Below are 15,802 nucleotides of genomic sequence, written 5' to 3' on the forward strand. Positions count from 1 at the left end.
GAGAGCCAGTGTGGTGTAGTGGTTAGAGTGCTGGACTAGGACCTAGCAGGCCAGAGTTCAAATCCCCTCTCAGCCAGGAAGCTTGCAGTCACTCACCCTCAGCTTCACCTACCTCACAGGGTTGTTGTGGGGATCATACTGTTTGTTAAAAGCTGTTTATTTTAAAGTTATTGTGACCTTTTATGTTGGATCAAATTGTTGCTTTTAATGTTTGGTGTTTTATTAGTATTATTTTTATGTGTGTCGGAAGCCGCCCACAGTGTCTGGGGCAACCCAGCCAGTCTGGCAGGGTATAAATGCAAAATAATAATTATTGTTGTTATTACAAACACGAGGCAAATGCAATAGCAGTTCAAGGACACCTTCCAGCCAGCCAAATAGGTTTCAAGGAGAAGGCAGATCAGGTGTGTGTATTCTGCACCTCTGCATTATGCTCGCTGGCTCTCTCATTTGAAAATCTGTCCAGCGGGCTGCAAAGGCCACAACGCACACACACACACCCCATCAGTTGCACAGAAGATGAGCCAGGAGACCAGGGAGGGCAAAAGCTGTCGCTGCCACCAGCATCGCCTTATGAAATCTCACCCCGCGGCAACGGAATGAAGCTGACTTTCCAGCCAGGCAGCAGGTGTAGTCCCAGGGCGTTGGGCGTGTGTGCCATTTGCCCTTTTTTGGCCAAGTGTGGCTGCATCGATATCTGCTTCCTCCTCCTCCCACACCCGGCCTTCCATTCAACACCTTGAACACTTGACAAGGAGTCTGGAAGCAGCCGAGTCATCCGTCTCAAATTGCATCAGACCAGACTGTCCTTTGCTGCCACCTCCCCAACCCCAACCCCAACCCCAGCAGCACCGCAGAGGCAGGCCGACTTTAGCCTAGCAGAAATCGGTTGGGAAATCAGCTGAGTGAACTTTCTCCTGGATTTCTCAACACATCCAGAAGAGTCGGGTTGCTCTGTGTGGGTGCGTGCATGTAATTGCATTGACTAGGACTTAGACATAACAATCAATGAAGGTGTCTGAACTAAAATAGGACGAGGACTCCCATTTTGGTCAGAGTCCAGGCTGCAGCGCTCAAGGTCGGGCTTCACTGGCACCGGTGAGGCTCTCTTACATCTCTTTACTTCCTCCTGCAGCAGTGAGTTCCACAGTTTAACTATGTGCTGAGTGAAAAGGTCCTTTCTTTTGCCTGTCCCGAATCTTCCGACATTCCTCATACATTTAGGGTAGTGTGCATATAAACACATAAGAAAAAACAAAACAAAAAAGACCATAAATTACTTTATCCATTGACTTCCTCTTCCATGGTTTCAGTGTTTACCCTTGAATGCTGCGTAATTTACATATACCGGTACTATCCATTTTAACCTATTTATCTTAATAATTAACACTAATGCTCATATTTCAAATGCTGCTCGCGTTTTCACCTCGCTATAGGATTGCGGTCTTATTGCGTTCACAGAAGAGGTGCAACTTGAACCCAGGGCCTTCCTAACCCAGCTCATAAGTCATCATTTGCTGCAGATGAATCTTTACATGCAGACAAGCCAAACAGTGATTATCGTTTGCACAGGCAGCAGTGCCTTTAACATTTAGAAACATGCATTTTTCATACTTCAGTGCACATAGTAATCTGGGTGCAGACCAGGGCAGAACCTGCCCATGCAAATCCTCACTTGCCGTGGCTTTGCCTCAAGTTGCAAGCAGCAGCCTTCTTCCCTGGGCTTCTTGCATTGACTCTTGGCCAACTCTCATCTCGCTGTTCCCTAGGTCTGTCAATGGCATCCTTCCACCCAAAAGCTCCTGGAAGCTCAGCTGGGCTGCCAAACCTCTCCTGTCTTCAATGCCTGCCTCTCCGGCACAAAACAAACTCCTGGCAATGGGACATTTGATGCCGAGCCAGACCCACAGGGAACGGATCTATAGCCGCAGAGAGGATGCTTCTTAAGCTATATAATGAAAAGCCATTTGGTCAGTTAAGTGCTTTTTGTAAGCTGAGGTGGGGCCATCCGTTTGGGGCAGCCAATTTCAGCTGTCCTGTTCTGATCAGTATTCAGTTCTCATGCAACCCTCACTTGGGGGGAAAAAGCAGGAGCTTCTTCTAGATTACTGCTTCACTTCTGGGGCAAGTATGGAAGGCTGCAGTACTTAGGGGACTGGTTAAAGAATTGCCTGCCTCTTGCCAAGTGAGGGTGCATCCAGACAGCCTACTTAATTTTCAAAATTAATTTTGTAAAAAAACCAGAGGCATTCCTCCTCGGAATTTTGGCAAAAGACATCCCAGCAAATTATAGAGAGATCTTTCTATACACTACGGCGGCAGGGCGTTTGTTGATAGCCGCCAATTGGAAAGGGGATAAAATCCCTTCAATTGGAGAATGGCGAATGAAGCTATTAGAATTTCTTGATATGGCTCAATTAACAGATAAGTTAAGGGGAAATTCGAAACAAAAGTTTGTGGGAAAATGGGAAAAATTCAGAAAATATTTGCAAGAAAACTATAGTAATGACGAAATCTTCATGGCAGCCTTGGATTGATTGGTATATAATAATGATTCAGTCAATTGGGTATGATCGGTGTTATTGTGTACAAAAGAAATAATAGGAATTCGAGGAGAAGAGACTGTACATAGGAAATTTAAAGGAGACGCACGGCAGATAGCGACGGGAAGTCAGAAGTGTTGATTTGAATTTGATGAGTTAAATGTTAAATGTGTTATATGGTGGAAATTATGCTCTGTTGGTGGAAGCATAAAGAGGTTATATATATATATATATATATATATATATATATATATATATATATATATATATATAGCAGGCTGGAGGTAGCAATGCTTCTGAATACCAGTTGCTGGAAGCCACAGGAGGGGAGAGAAGGCTCTTGTGCTTGGCTCCTGCTTGCTGGTTTTCCACAGGCACCTGGCTGGCCACTGTGACAACAGGATGCTGGACTTAGATGGACCACTGGAATGATCCAGCAGGGCTGTTTTGATGCTCTTAATGGAGCCTCCAGGTCCCAAGGCAGTCTATCCAGATTCCTAGGTAGTTTGGGGCATTTGGTCCCTGTGAGGACAGGATGCTGGACTAGATGAGCCACTGGCCGGATCCAGCAGGCTCTTCTGATGTTGTTATAGAAACATATTGCACTCAGGCCCTTCTTTGGGGCTCCCCATTGGGGCATCTGGTTGGTCACTCTGAGAACGGGATGCTGGACAGGATGGGCTCAGTGGTTAGAGCACCTGCCTTGCATACAGAAGGGCCCAGGTTCAACCCCTGGCGGGTGCCAGGTGGAGCTAGGAAAGACCTGCCTGCCTTAAACCCAAAATTGGCACCCAGTCATTGTCTAGAAAATATGTGCTATTTATTTATTTATTTATTTATTTATTTATTTGAAACAGTTATGTCCTTCCTTTGAACCAAAAAAGGACTCTCAGAGCAGCTTATGGAAATTAATGCTTAGATGGTCCTGGCCGTATGGCTCCCAATCTAAAAAAAGGAAAAAAGACATAACATATGAGGAAAAAGGAAAGGGAGGAAAGAGGAAAAAGCAAGATCAACCACAAAATCTTACAGTTCTCAATACACTGTAGATCAGGGTGGGGGGATGTGGTGTCCTCCAGATATCCCATCACTCCATGCTCTTTTGGGGGTGATGGGAGTTGGGAGTCGAACAACAGCTGGGGAGCCACTTGTTCCCCATACCTGGTGAGAGGGACCCATTGTCTGACTTAGTGCAAGACAGCTTCCTGCATTTTATTTCATGCATATGGGGTGGTGGGGAGAGGCACGCCTCTAGATTTCCTCTCCGCGCAGTTAGGCCATCCTTGCCCATTAAGGTGAATGAGAATTAACCAGTCTATCCACACTGAATTTGCACACAGGGCTTCTCAGTTAAGAATCGTCAGGAGGTTCATTCTTCTACCTGGGAGCAAAAGAACACCCCATTACTGTACTTCTGAATCAGGGTGGACGAGCCTGACCTATTTCTGCTTTTCCCTCAAGGGCTTCTGCAGATGGCAACTGTTTTCTCTGCTCGGATGCACTTTCCCAATTTCTGGCACAATTCTTCATGACAAACATTAGCTTTGCTGCAGACTCAAGAACGCAGTGTGTGGCCTTTCATAAAGGTTAAAAGAATAATAATAAATTACTAGCAGCGTAGTGTAGTGGTTAGAGTGTTGGACTAGGACCTTGGAAACCAGGGTTCAAATCCCCACTCGGCCATTAAGCTCACTGGGTGACCTTGGGCCAGTTACTGCCTCTCAGCGTAGCCTCCCTCACAGGGTTGTTGTGGGGATAAAATGAGGAGGCGAACCATGGAGGCCACCTTGAGCTCCTTGGAGAAAAAGTTGGGATATAAAAGCATCATCATCACATTCTACTGAGCCATGCAGGCAACACATTTAACACAACAGGCTGGCTCTGAGCCAGTTTGTTGCTTGTCCTACTTTGCTTGTGGTATGTTTATTCATCTTCATCATTTGTTCCTCCCACACCAATGCATCTTACTTTCATTTTCCTAACCACAACAGTCTGCATTTTTTGTTTTAAAAGTGGCATCTTCCGCGATAACATTCTGTGGAACAGTATCCCTGTCGAGATACGACAGATGCTGATGATCTGCCCTTTCCAGAAACAACTGGAGACATTTTCGTTTCCCCCAGCTGGATAAATGGGTCTTTACCCATGAGTGTCCACTTTTGGTGTCATAGAATCTTAGAGTCGGAAGGGACCCCAAGGGTCATCCAGTCCAACCTCCTGCAATGCAGGGATCTCAGCTAAATTATCCAGGACCTGTTCCTAAAAGCCTCCACTGAAGGAGAGTCCTTCTGAGGGAGCCCAGTTCACTGCTGAGCAGCTCTTACCATCAGAAAGTCCTTCCTGAAGTTTAGTGGGACGCTCCTTTCTTCTCATTTGAATGCATTAGTTCAAGCCCTGCCCTCTGGAAAAACAGAAAACAACCTTGCTCCATCTTCCATGGGGCAGCCCTTTAGGTATTTGATGGTGGCTCTCATATCACCTCTCAGTCTTCTCTTCTCCGGGCTAAATAAACATACCCAGCTCCCTCAACCTTATGGATTGCTTCGGATATTTTGTATTTTATTGCTTGTGAAGGCCTTTGGCTATGTACAATAAGCTTGACTGACTCACTGTAGGCAGTTTCCCGCTTGACCCACACCTGACTGCGTATGTGAGCTTAAAGCGAGCCACCGATTGCTCCTATGCTGACAGTGGAATAAGCTAAATTGGGGTGGGGGTGGGGGCAAAGGCATATTTAATTCTTAGCCTCCTGCCCCCCAAATAATCCATCCCTAGACAGGAGGAGCGGCTGGCTGTTCAGGCCCAGAGCTATAATATGTTATAAGAATTTTGAGGTCATATCTATATATATATAATAATTGTTCATAAAACATGTACATGAATGTACAGGCACATGTCTGAAGCAGCACAGGAAGACAGGCCTTTCTGACACCATTTTGACTCTCTCTCTGACCAGGTGTTCCTCTGCAAGGAAGAAGTGGGGTGGGGGGAACCTTCTCATTGTCTCAGGAATTAAAGTGATAATCCCTGGCATCCTGATACCTGACTGCCAGACAAAAGGGTGTGATTAACTTGGCTGGGAAACAGGGAAATGTAAATATCTCTCAATTTTGTTGATTAGGTTTTGGGGGGCAGGGGGCAGGGTCCAGACTGCTCAGATTACTGCCACCAGACCTCCCCTTTCATGATGTACCTATGATGAATCTAGGGAGGGGGGGTCTTGGGCTACACCCCTTCTGTGACATATGGATGATGCTTCTGGGGGGTGGGCTGAAACCAATTTCAAATTTCTTTTTAAGGGCAAGACATCTTTGTTTGGGGTTCCTTCCTTGTTCTCCTGTGTGAGAGGAAGGACCCTGTTGCAACAGCAAAAATAAAAGTGCCTTGCTTCGTACGTCCTGGTTTGGTCTCTGTTATTTGGTGGGCAGGAGACGCTTAAATTCGTCTGCTTGCCTGGATCCTTGAGCTCTCCCTGGGTCAAGATCCATTTCTCTGGGTTCATAGGAACCAGCTTAAATTTTACAACAATTTGGCGACCACTTCGGGGACCCAGTTTTGCCTTGAGCTCCGGGTTCACTGAGGAAGGGGAGCCCAGCGCGCCCTTGCCTCTTTTGCAGGGGGGTAAACCAACCTCAGGACCCGAGGCACTTGGTAGTAATTGAGAGTCCAAGCGGGACCCCCAGGACGAAGCAACGTTTAAAGGGACAAGGCTGTTTTTTTTTCAGGAACCAGTTGGAAGCTGGAGACAACGGGATTTGACTGAAAGGATCGGTCGTGAGTATTAAAAGGGGACACCTTGGGTGAGCTAAGAACCACAGCAACTAAAAATCTATTTCTCCACTTGGACTATCCTTTTCTACTCTCCTCTTTGGACCTTAGTTGCAGCAAGGCTGCCAGGCACAGTTACAAGGTAGAACTGAGGTCCAGGGCAACAGTCTTTACGTTAAACGCAGAGCTCAGAAAGACTGTCCCAGCTCCCTTCTGCCAAACTGAGCAGAAGTCTGAGCAAACTGTCGCTTTTCTACCAATCTGGGAATCTGGCTATCCCAGCTCTGTTTCCTATTCCTCTGCTCTTAATCTTCGGGTGAAGACGCCCCCCTGCCATGGCGACCTTTGTTAGGTATGACCCATGACCAGAGATTGCAAGTGCGCCCGTTCCTTTCCTACTACTCTGTATCTCTGTATTCCTCAGTTCCGACCTGACATTGCGTAGGCAAGCGTTCAGTAGGATATGAGTCTAGTGTGTAAGAGGCAGGGAAGTTGCTGTGGAACCCTCAGGCAATTGATGACCAGTGGGAGGGTTCCAATAGGGTTTTAGCTGCACCAGGCCGCCTAGTAGTTAGTGCACGCGAACGGCAGGCAGGAACACCACTAGGACGTGGGGGTGAGTCATAGACTCGGGAAGTTAAGAGTGTCCAGGAACAGGGTCGGGGACCCGAACTGCAGTATAAAAAGGCTTAAGTAAAATGGGTGCAACCCACTCTAAGGAATTCCTTTCCCAGACTCCCAACCGAGGCAAAGCACAACTGAGGCTTGGCTCCGGTAAGGACTTTGAGGATGAAAGTCCACTCCAATTCGTTCTCTTAAATTGGCACGAAATCCCCGGGGCGGACAAGCTTGAAGGGAACCAATTGCAAAAACTTTGTAAGAAAAAAACATTGGGTCCGATTTACTATGGACCACCCAGATGAGGGGAAATGGCTACCAGGAGGTTCCTTTAACATACAGTGAATCTCCGCTTTAAAATTAACCCTGGTGAACTCTGAATGAGAAAAGTTTTGTGAGGAATCCTACAAAGTATGTTATGGTATAAAATTATATATGTTTGCATGTTACATGTTGTCTGTGTTGTCTGTGAAGTGTATGTGCGTCTGATCCTTGTGTCTGCTATAGTTCATTGTTCCCCTTAAAGTAAATGAGAGATATAATCCAGGTTTAGGAAATTAGGGGTTTGTGTAAAATTTGGCCATGACACCCGCAGACTGCCTTTTTTAAAGCATGCATAGTTTAAAATAATATAATAATAAGGCAAGCTTGCTTAAATAATCTTATGTAAGGGCTTGATCAACCCAAAAACAATGGCAAATCTTTAAAAGAGTGGAGGTAGTGTGTAAAGGTTTGTTTTAAAGAGGCTGTAGAAGGCCATTTTTTTCCTCTCAAAAAAAAAAAGGGGGGGCAGGATGAAGGAAAATAAAGAGTAGTAAGTTTGAAAATGCTTGCTCAATGCTTTGAAAATATTTTGAAACTTGAAAATGTTCACTTCATGAGGTGTGCAAATGTTTGTTATTGAGAGAGGCTCTAAAAGGGAGTCTTCCTCCAAGTGACTAGAGGAATATTGACCAAAGGAAAATTGAACAGCTATTCCTATAAAGGTGAATTGTTTGTCAAAAGTAGAGCTTCCTTAGCCAGGAATTGTCTATCTGAGTCTAGTTTTAACTTCAATTGTGTTGGGCTCCTGATATCACCTCTTAAGGAAAAAAAAAAACTCATCTGCTAAAGGGTTCTATATAAAGTTGGTATTTCATTCAAATCTTGTGAATCCTGTATCTTAGAGGGTTAGACTGAATGACCTCAGGGTCCCTTCTAACCCCCATTTTAGAGCTATGTGAAAGGCAATGTGTCTGATGTGGTGATGGGTTGAAATTCAGCCCAGCTCTGCTTTCTGGCAAGGAAAGATTATTGGTTTTCAGAGTTGGAACAAGAGTGTAATTGTTGTTTTTATGGAGTGATTATATAAGTTTTTATCACTTTCTCTATTAAGGTTTAAAGTCTAAGCACATATGAAAGTCTTGAACATTTCCCAATCTTTCTCTAGAGAGTAAAAGAGGGGTGTATGTGCATACCTACCCCTTTCTGTACAGAAAGGGGGAGCGGGAAGGGAAAAGGGAGATTGTAACCTTGAAAATGTTTGTTTGTGAACTCACAATATTTAAGGTCTGTGTCACAAGGGAGCCATGTGCTCTGTATGTAATGTTTCACCATGTGACTATGGAATATGGTGTTCCTTCTAGGGAAATGTTATTAAAAGTAGAGGCTCCATAGCCAGCAAATGTCTATCTGAGTCACTTTAACCTTGATTCAAATGGACAGAATGGTTTTAGTAAGGAAGTAAATTCCCTCTTAAACTGTTTATCCAATCTTAAGGTTTGCTAAAGGCTTCTATATAACGTCGGTACTTTTAATCTTCCCCTTCCTTATTTTTCCCTTAGTACACACATGTGCTTCCGTGATAGGGCATAGCCTGTGTTTCCTTCCCAGTCAGGCGTCTGTACTCAAATGTATGTGTATCCTAAGGGCAGTGATAGTGTTGAGATCCCCATATTTCAGAAGGGGTGGACTAGATTACTCAAGATCCCTTCCAACCCTTTCCAAACTTGCAAAAAGGAGAGAGAGAAAATGTGTTTGTAAGCACTGAAAAGTGAGTACAAACCCTGGTGGTATAGTGAAATGGCCTGAATTCAGTCAAGCATTACTCTTTGGTGGAGAAGGATGGAAAGATAGATTTTTAAAGTTTGGCATGAAGAGTTTGAGGTGCCATTCAGAAAGAGGTAGAGATGGTATATCATGCATTGAAAATGAATGTCTGGTGTTATTTTTTCCACCATATTGTCAGCTATTTTTTTTTAACTGCAAAACTCCAGCCAACAGTTCAAGCACATACAAATTCATAATCAAGCAGAATGAGCCTTGACCATCCCTGTAAATAAAGGGCCAGAAAATTTTGTCTGGAATTGGTAAGGCTGAAAATCAATGAGAATGCAAAGGATTTTATGAATTCTGGCTCTATGACCATATCACCCATAGATAAGGGGGCAGAGAATTTAGTCTGCCATGGCTGTAATAAATTAATTAAAAACAAACAAACGAAAACATTTGCAATTACGAATTCACCCCGAACCCTGTAGATAAAGGGGGCAAATCAAGATTTATTTTGCCTGGGGTATGAGATGTTTATATAGTACAGTAAACATGGCTAATTAGTGCCATGACTTCATTAAGGAGTTTAATTTGACCAAACTTTTCTTGCAGCTTTCTGGTAAAAATATTGGGTTGCCTGGATATTGAAGTTTTATATATTTAAAGTTTAAGATTTATAAGCCTGCTTCCTAAGCAGCAAGGAACAGGAAATAAGAGGTGTCAGAAATATCTCAGGACACAAAAGCTAAAGAAATGGATTTAAACTGACCAAAGAATTTAATTTCACCAGTTTTGTTGCTGGTTTGGTGGAAGTGTAAATTGCTGGGTTTCTGTGTAAAATCTAACCCTATTTTAAAATCTACTCTTTCCCCTTCCCTTCCTTTATTCAGATGGTAATTTTGTCAAGAGGTACAGCACTTAAAAAAAAAAAAGGTACAATAGACTGCCGAATCATGAACTCTGTACATGCACAGAGGCTATGTCAGCTTGAAGAGGAAAATAGAGGAGAAAAATGAGGTTTTAACTAAGGGGCGAAGAAGTAATTTCTTAATGTAAAGCTTTGAACCACTGAGGGAAAACAACCTCATGTATGTTACTGGTCCATCAAAGTTAAATGGTTGCCAAGTTTCAAAATCTTAACATGCCAGATTCTTTCCACAGGTATAAATAGCAGAGTACTACTATAAGTCTGTCTCTTGAGTAGTTTATAAATTAATTAAGAGGTTCAAGGTTATGCTTTGCACATGAAACTTAAATTTAAATTTCCTTATGTAAAAATAAATAAATAAATAAAGAACCATTGAGAACCATCAACTGTTTAGAAGCTGCCAATTCCAGTTCAACATGCAAAACTCTGTACATTTTAGGAACATTTCCTGACTGATTTTCACATGAAATAATTTTCCCTTTCCAGCAGGATGCTAAGATTCAGGGTGCAGAGAAATTCTTTCAGAACCTTAATGCAAAATTATCTCCCAATGGGGGGGGGGGGGACGCCACCTAAACAAGCCCCTCCACACTTGGAAATTCATAGGAAATTGCTGTCTACCAGTTGACAGACTATGCAAACAAAAGGCTCCATTTCTTTCCTAGCAGGTACTCAGGATGGATACTTATCTCCCATTTGCATTTCACCCCGAAGCATTACCCTATGTTAATATAACCCTCCCTTTTCTAATGTAGCAATGATTGAGAGTTTTGCCAATTCTTTTCTTCCACAGCAAAAAAAAAAAAGTGAGGAGTGAGGAGATACAAACAGTAATTTCATTTCTCTTTGGCGCTTCTCTTTAGCTTATAAATAATCTGCTTCCATTTATTATATCAGTTTTTCCATTATGTCTATGAAATTATTCTAACAATAACCAGGTAAAAATTGTTGTGTGAGTGGTAATCTAAATTTTATTTTGTTTTATTTTTGTATCTTTTTTTTTTGGTATTTCTACTTTTTCTTTCTGTACATACAAATGTAGCATCTAAGTCATTCTTTCCTGTAAATAATAATAATAATAATCCCTTTCAAACAAGATACATGAACCTCAAAGAGAATTCAGAACCACATAAGGAAAATGTTAATAACTTATCGATTGTGTCCTAATTAACAAAATTTTTGTCCTTTGTTTCCTCCACAGCCAAACTAGGTGAAGTAAATTAAACTGACTGAGTAGACAATAACAGCAGTAATTAAATAACTATGATCTTATATTATTTGCAGCTCCCCAAGAAGAAATTTCTAGAATATTCTCCCCTTTCTTGACTATTTATCACTATTATTTTTTAACTAATTATATCTTCAGGCCCCAACCCCCTGCAGGCCTATTTTCAAAAGGATGTTTTACAGGAAACCAAATTGACATTTTATCTCTTTGATCACAACCTAAGAAGGAGGACCTAGAAAGCTATAACGTTTCAGCAAGGTTTAGAAGTGCTGTTATAGAAGTACTGTTAACTTCCTCCCAGTGACTCGAAGGCAGACAAGAAAACCCCCTTGTTGGAGATACATGCAAAAGCAGCAAGAATTATCTCAAGTTCACCTGATTGCCTCAAGATATACAAATGGCGTATAATTAATAATTTGAAGGTTTTGTGCATTATGTGTTATATAGGAATACTGAAATGTGTCAAATGACTTTGGGACAAAGGGGGAAAGTGAATTGCAAGGACATTCTCTCTCCTTGACCTCAAGACTCTGTGCCCTAGGATTTAAAAGCAGCCGGAATTGTCTCAAGATCATGATGGCCTCAAGACATACAACTGATATATGATTATGTTTTATGTTGCGTGATATTCGACAGAAACATTGAACTATGTCTGACAGTATGTTATTTCCACAAGGAGGGGGAGGTGAACCAATTTTGTGTTTAATTGTTGGGTTTTTTTTTTTTAAAAAAAAAATGTATAGTGTCCCAATGTTTTTTTTTGTATTATTGCCATGCATTGTATGCCTTTTAAAGGATCAGGATATTGCATAGTCCAGTATTTAGATTAGATCAACTTATGACCACGTTTTCTTGTCCCACCTGGCACTCTGCAGTGTGCCAGCCTTCTTACACAATTTTAGATTGTTTTAAATCATTTTACCAAGAATAAGCCCCAAGATCCATGAAACACCAGATAAATGAAGGTATTTATGTCTTGATTTAACAGGAATGATCCCTTTTAGAGTTAAATTTGACTAATTTGGACATGTTTTATGGGGCTGTATAAATTTTAATTTGGCTTCAGTTCTAATTGGGCAAGTGTATCCAAGGTGCAAGTAGCTTTCTTCCTTTAAGAGCAACTGGGCAACTCCCTACAGTGCAAGGCCAGAGCCTATAATAAAGGCCCATAGAAAGCCCAAGGCAAAGGCATCTCTCTCATGACATGTCCAAACCTGTGGCAGCTATGGTGAGTGCCAGGCGATATGGTCAATATGAAAGCCCTAAGGGGATTCACCAGGGATTGTTGCTGTTGTGCCACGTTGGAGGTGTGCAACCAGAGGAGAGCTAGCTTTTGACACCTGAGAACACACAAAAGGGTAAACAAGCAAACTGCACTTTCCAGTCAATATTGGTGGACCATCCTGTTAAGTGTAATACATAGACCATTTTTGAGAAATGCTTCTCCCAAAGTACTAAAACAACACATCTGGTTATTCTTTTGTGGGGCAACAATTTTTAAGAAAAATTATAGCCCCAAATGGGGAATTGTTATAAGAATTTTGAGGTCATATCTATATATATATAATAATTGTTCATAAAACATGTACATGAATGTACAGGCACATGTCTGAAGCAGCACAGGAAGACAGGCCTTTCTGACACCATTTTGACTCTCTCTCTGACCAGGTGTTCCTCTGCAAGGAAGAAGTGGGGTGGGGGGAACCTTCTCATTGTCTCAGGAATTAAAGTGATAATCCCTGGCATCCTGATACCTGACTGCCAGACAAAAGGGTGTGATTAACTTGGCTGGGAAACAGGGAAATGTAAATATCTCTCAATTTTGTTGATTAGGTTTTGGGGGGCAGGGGGCAGGGTCCAGACTGCTCAGATTACTGCCACCAGACCTCCCCTTTCATGATGTACCTATGATGAATCTAGGGAGGGGGGGTCTTGGGCTACACCCCTTCTGTGACATATGGATGATGCTTCTGGGGGGTGGGCTGAAACCAATTTCAAATTTCTTTTTAAGGGCAAGACATCTTTGTTTGGGGTTCCTTCCTTGTTCTCCTGTGTGAGAGGAAGGACCCTGTTGCAACAGCAAAAATAAAAGTGCCTTGCTTCGTACGTCCTGGTTTGGTCTCTGTTATTTGGTGGGCAGGAGACGCTTAAATTCGTCTGCTTGCCTGGATCCTTGAGCTCTCCCTGGGTCAAGATCCATTTCTCTGGGTTCATAGGAACCAGCTTAAATTTTACAACAATTAACACAGTGGATAGCTTAGAATGACAGAAAGTCTGCCTCTCCCCTCTAGGCATGTTTGTATAACTGAGGGTGTTGGTCATCTTTTTCTGAAAAGGTAAAATAAACATGGTTGGGGGAAGCCATTCATAAAACAGGCAGCGGCGCAGACAGAAGGGGCAGGCGGGCTGGGTATGAACTCTGCAGCTGGCCAGTTAATCCTCAGTGCCCTGATGAGTAGCATTTTGGGTCAAGGACCAGATCCCAGAACGTGTGTGTGTGTGTGTGTGTGTGTGTGTGTGTGTAGCAAGCAGATTTTAATACTATGCTCATAATGAGACTAGGAGGTGTCTGCAGATGGCCTCCCCAAATTCTCCATCCGATTGGGGGGGGCAGAGAAATTGGGGTGGGGGGGCATTTCACTGAGGCCACATCCACACGAAACATTTAAAGTGCTATGATACTATTTTAAACAGGCATGGCTTCCCCCAAAGAATTCTGGGAGCTAAAATTCATTCAGGGTGCTGAGAATTGTCCAGAGACGCCTCTACCCTTCCTCCCAGAGCTACAATTTCCAGAGTACCATAGTTTAACAATCCCTCTTCACAGGGAACTGTGGGAATTGTAGCTCTGGGAGGAGGAGAAGGGTCCCTCAACAGTTCTCTGCACCCTTAGCAAACTGCAGCTCCCAGAATCCTTTGGGGGAAGCCATGCTTGTTTAAAAGAGTACCATAGTGTTCTAAATGTATGGTGTGAATGTGGCCCAAGTTTTACTTAGAGCAGACCCACTGAATTTAATGGACCTAAGTTAGTCATGTTCATTAATTTCAATGGACCTCCTCTGAGTAGGGACTATCACTGGATACACAGCCCGGTGTTTTACTCTTGTTGTAAATCCTATCAGGGCTTTCTCATAAGTTCAGTCAACCCAACCGCGATCATCATCGACTGGAACGGACGCCTTCCTCAAAGGAGGCCTCGCCAGCATGGTGTAGTGGTTAGAGGTTTGGGTGTCGGACTAGGACCAGGGATCAAATCCCAGCTTGGCCATGAAGCTCACCCAGCGTGACCTTGGGCCAGTCACTGCCTCACAGGGATGCTGTGGGGATTAAATGCCGAGGGGGAGAAGAACCACATAGGCCACCTTGAGCTCCTTGGAGGGGAAAAAAGGTGGGATAGAAAATCAATTATTGAAATAAAATAAGAACTAAGAAAGGCCTCTTTTCATTCCTTCCTCACAGGAGGCCTTGCCAGGAGGTGCCCCTTTTGATTCCTGCTGAGGGCAGCTCAAAAGCATCCTCAGTTTGGAGAAGCGTTAAAAGTGCTATCCTCTCTATCACGTAGGCTGGCTACGCTCTGCTGAGTCAGCCTTGGGAACCGCTCTCCTGTGAAATTCTCTGTAACCGCTTTCCCCCTTCTCTTTCTCTCTCCTTGATGGCATCAACCCTCTTCGCCCCGCTGTACCCGGATGACGATGGAGCAACATTGCCTATACGAGCCCGACGGTGCCACCCCAAACTGCAACGCAGCCTCTCCAGAGAAGGCACCCAGGCAGGGGGATGCCTGGAGGACCAGCATGCCTGAACTTTGCCCCGGCTAATGGAGACGCTAACTGTGTGCCAGAAAACAGGAGGCGTTTTCCCCCCCCCCTCTCCGACTGGCTGCTCGGGGCAGGATTGCAGGTTTGGGCAGGCCGTGGCGCGTGGCCAAACCTGACCACGCTCTCTCGGATGGGACCAGCAACCTGGGTGTGCTCCCATGAATCAGCGTTCAAGAGGAGGCTGGCTGCAAGATGTGCTGGGACCCAGAACAAGTTGACGTCTGTTTGCAGCATGTGGCGACAGAGCCAGATAGGTCTGTCCAACGTGCAAAGGATGAGCTCACCAAAACAGTTTGGTTTCCCCCCCCCCCCCAATTGCTGTTGTTCTGGCTCCTGTCAGGGATTCTGCTGGTACCTGGCGGTTTTGGGAGGTTGTAGGGTGGCCCTAAAAGGGGGTTGGGAGGTAGCAATCTTATGAATACCGGTTGCTGGAAACCACAGGAGGGGAGAGTGCCAGTGTGGTGTAGTGGTTAAGAGCGGTAAACTTGTAATCTGGTGAACGGGGTTCGCATTTCCGCTCCTCCGCATGCAGCTGCTGGGTGACCTTGGGCTAGTCACATTTCTTTGAAGTCTCTCAGCCCCACTCGCCTCACAGAGTGTTTGTTGTGGAGGAGGAAGGGAAAGGAGAATGTTAGCCGCTTTGAGACTCCTTAGGGTAGTGATAAAGAGGGATATCAAATCCAAACTCTTCTTCTTGCGCTCAAATCCTGCCTGTGGTCTTCCAATTGGGGCATCTGTTTGACCACTGTGAGAACAGGATGCTGGGCTAGATGGGCCACTGGCCTGATCCTGCAGGCTCTTCTTATGTTCTTTGGGGCGGGAGGAGAAGAGGATGAAAGAGGACAAAGACATGCATAACTTGTTATAG

This window comes from Zootoca vivipara, chromosome 6 (genome assembly GCF_963506605.1).
Source record: "Zootoca vivipara chromosome 6, rZooViv1.1, whole genome shotgun sequence".
In the NCBI taxonomy this organism is placed as follows: Eukaryota; Metazoa; Chordata; class Lepidosauria; order Squamata; family Lacertidae; genus Zootoca; species Zootoca vivipara.